At 33.8% G+C, this 3929-nt stretch overlaps 1 non-coding gene across 1 annotated transcript; it reads left to right on the plus strand.

Annotated features, from left to right (window-relative positions):
* The first annotated feature begins 282 nt into the window (after positions 1-282).
* LOC148570192 (small nucleolar RNA R71) lies at positions 283-390 on the plus strand. The gene has a single exon (XR_015908676.1). It is a non-coding gene; the product is annotated as a small nucleolar RNA R71 (small nucleolar RNA).
* The last annotated feature ends 3539 nt before the right edge of the window (positions 391-3929 follow it).

The following is a 3929-nucleotide window of genomic DNA, read 5'->3' on the forward strand; positions in this document are numbered from 1 at the left end:
TGAAAAATCATATTGACTTGCTGAGTCAATATTTTATTCTAAGCCAATATGGCATTCAGAGTATCAATTTCAAGAATTTCTTTCCTCTGAGGCATCCCATTACTCACAGGATTCCTTTCAGAAGTGTACATGAACTGGTTATTTGCAACCATGTCAATGAGTTCCTGAGCTTCTGCAGGTGTTTTTTTTTAGGTGAATGGATCTACCTGCAGAATGGTCCAGTGACATTTTTGATAATTCAGACAGAACATCATAGAATATATCTAGGATGGTCTATTCTGAAAGCATGTCAGAAGGACACTTTTTGGTCAGTTCCTTGTATCTCTCCCAAGCTTCATAGAGGGATTCACCTTCTTTCTGTTTGAAGGTTTGAACATCCACTCTAAGCTTGCTAAGCTTTTGAGGAGGAAAGAACTTGGCTAAGAAAGCCGTGACCAGCTTATCCCAAGAGTTCAGGCTATCTTTAGGTTGAGAGTCCAACCATATTCTAGCTCTGTCTCTTACAGCAAACGGGAAAAGCATAAGCCTGTAGACTTCGGGATCAACCCCACTGGTCTTAACAGTATCATAGATTTGCAAGAATTTAGTTAAGAACTGAAAAGGATCTTCTGATGGAAGTCCATGAAACTTGCAGTTCTGTTGCATCAGAGAAACTAATTGAGGCTTTAGCTCAAAATTGTTTGCTCCAATGGCAGGGATTGAGATGCTTCTTCCATGTAAGTTGGAATTTGGTGCAGTAAAGTCACCAAACATCTTCCTTGCATTGTTATTATTTTCGGCCATGTCTCCTTCTTTTTCGAAAATTTCTGTCAGGTTTTCTCCAGAGAGTTGTGCTTTAGCTTTCCATAGCTTCCTCTTCAGAGTCCTTTCAGGTTCAGGATCAGCTTCAACAAGAATGTTCTTATCCTTGTTCCTGCTCATATGAAAATGAAAAAGAAGAGAACACAAAAGAAAATATGGAATCCTCTATGTCACACTATAGAGATTCCTTATGTGAGTATAAGAAGAGAAGAGTAGCAAAAGAAAAAGATAAGAATCCAAACACAGGGGAGAAGTGTGGGTTCGAATTCTTGAGTGAAAGATGGGTGTTAGTAGATAAATAAATAAATAGAAGGGGATGAGAGATGAGAGAATTCGAAAATTAAATAAAATAAAAATATTTTTATTTTTAATTTAAAATCAAAGTTAGAATTCAAAAATTAAAAAAAAAGAAAAATTAAATTAAATTAAATTAAAGTTTAAAATAATTAGTTAATTAAAAATTAATTTTGAAAAAGAGGGAAGGAATTTTCAAAAATTAGAGAGAGAAAAGTAGTTAGGTAGTTTTGAAAAAGATAAGAATCAAACAAAAAGATAAGATTAATTGAGAAAGATTTGAAAATCAATTTTTGAAAAGATAAGAAGTTAGAAAAGATTTTGAAATTGATTTTGAAAAAGATGTGATTGAAACTTATTTTGAAAAAGAAATTTAAAAAGATTTGATTTTGAAAATTAAAGTTGATTACTTGACTAACAAGAAACTACAAAGATATGATTCTAAAATTTAAAGATTGAACCTTTCTTACTAGGCAAGTAACAAACTTAAAATTTTTGAATCAATCACATTAATTAGCATTAATTTTGAAAATATGAAATAGAAATAAGAAAAAGATTTTGAAAATAAATTTGAAATTTTCGAAAATATGAAAGAGAAAAAAATAAAAAAGATTTAATTTTTGAAAAATATTTGAAAAAGATAGAATTTTTAAATTGAAAATTTGATTTGACTCATAAGAAACAACTAGATTTTAAAATTTTTTGAAAAAGTCAACTCAAATTTTTGAATTTTATGAGTGAAAAAAGGAAAAGATATTTTTTTTTATTTTTTTGAATTTTAATGATGAGAGAGAAAAACATCAAAAAGACTCAATGCATAAAAATTTTGGATCAAAACAAATGATGCATGCAAGAATACTATAAATGTCAAGATGAACACCAAGAACACTTTGAAAATCATGATGAACATCAAGAACTTATTTTTGAAAAATTTTCAAGAAAAGAAAACATGCAAGACACCAAACTTAGAAATTGACAATGTTTAGACACTAACAAATTGAAAATGCATATGAAAAACAAGAAAAGATGCACAACAAGAAAATGCAAAGATCAAACAAGGAAGTTCATCAAGAACAACTTGAAGATCATGAAGAATGCAATGCATGAATTTTTGAAAAATGCACAAACACCAAATTTAAAAATTGACTCTAGACTCAAACAAGAAACACCAAGTTATTTTTTATTTTTATAATTTTATTAATTTTTTTGGTTTTTTTTTCGAAAATTATTTTGCGAAAAATGAAAAAGAAGAAATTTTTTTGTATTGTTTTTTTCGAAAATAAGAAATAAAAAGCTTAGAAAAAAATAAAATTACCTACTCTGAGCAACAAGATGAACCGTCAGTTATCCAAACTCGAACAATCCCTGGCAACGGCGCCAAAAACTTGGTGTGGGAAATCGTGATCGTTCATTCCTTGGTAACGGCGCTGAAAACTTAATACGCACGTTCATAATCTTAGTTCTTTGTCACAACTTCGCACAACTAACCAGCAAGTGCACTGGGTCGTCCAAGTAATAAACCTTACGTGAGTAAGGGTCGATCCCACGGAGATTGTCGGCTTGAAGCAAGCTATGGTCACCTTGTAAATCTCAGTCAGGCGGATTCAAATGGTTATAGAGTTTTAATAATTAAAAGATAAATAAACGTGAAATAAAGATAGAGATACTTATGTAATTCATTGGTGAGAATTTCAGATAAGCGTATGGAGATGCTTTGTTCCTTCTGATTCTCTGCTTTCCTATCGCCTTCATTCAACCCTTCTTACTCCTTTTCTATGACAAGTTGTATGTAGGGCATCACCGTTGTCAATGGCTAATTCCCGTCCTCTCAGTGAAAATGGTCCAAAATGCGCTGTCACTACACGGCTAATCATCTGTCGGTTCTCGATCATACTGGAATAGGATTCAGTAATCCTTTTGCGTCTGTCACTACGCCCAGCACTCGCGAGTTTGAAGCTCGTCACAGCCATCCCTTCCCAGATCCTACTCGGAATACCACAGACAAGGTTTAGACTTTTCGGATCTCAAGAATGGCCGCCAATAATTCTAGCATGTACCACGAAGACTCTGATCGTGAATCAGGAAGCTAAGAGATATGCATTCAAGCTTGTTTACATGTAGAATGGAAGTGTTTGTCAAGCACGCGTTCATAAGTGAGAATGATGATGAGCGTCACATAATCATCATATTCATCATGTTCTTGTGTACGAATGAATATCTTAGAGAAAAAATAGGCCTGTGTTGAATAAAAAAACAATAGTACTTTGCATTAATTCATGAGGAACAGCAAAGCTCCACACCTTAATCTATGGTGTGTAGAAACTCTACCGTTGGAAATACATAAGTGAAAATAGGGTAGACATGGCCGAGTGGCCAGCCTTCCATGGAGGAATCAGAACGTAAAAGTTCAGAGATGATAAAGTAATAGTAAAAAGTTCTATTTATACTAAACTAGTTACTAGGGTTTACAGAGATAAGTAAATAATGTAGAAATCCACTTCTGGGCCCACTTGGTGTGTGCTTGGGCTGAGCATTGAAGCTTTCATGTGTAGAGGTCTTCCTTGGAGTTAAACGCCAGTTTGTAACCTGTTTCTAGCGTTTAACTCTACTTTGCAACCTGTTTCTGGCGTTTAACTCTAGAATAGGGCAGAGAGCTGGCGTTGAACGCCAGTTTGCGTCGTCTAAACTCAAGCAAAGTATAAACTATTATATATTTTTGGAAAGCCCTGGATGTCTAATTTCCAACGCAATTGAGATCGCGCCATTTGGACCCTTGTAGCTCCAGAAAATTCACTTTGAGTACAGGGAGGTCAGAATCCAACAGCATCTACAGT

Source organism: Arachis ipaensis, chromosome B3 (assembly GCF_059453495.1).
Source record: "Arachis ipaensis isolate K30076 ecotype BB chromosome B3, ASM5945349v1, whole genome shotgun sequence".
In the NCBI taxonomy this organism is placed as follows: Eukaryota; Viridiplantae; Streptophyta; class Magnoliopsida; order Fabales; family Fabaceae; genus Arachis; species Arachis ipaensis.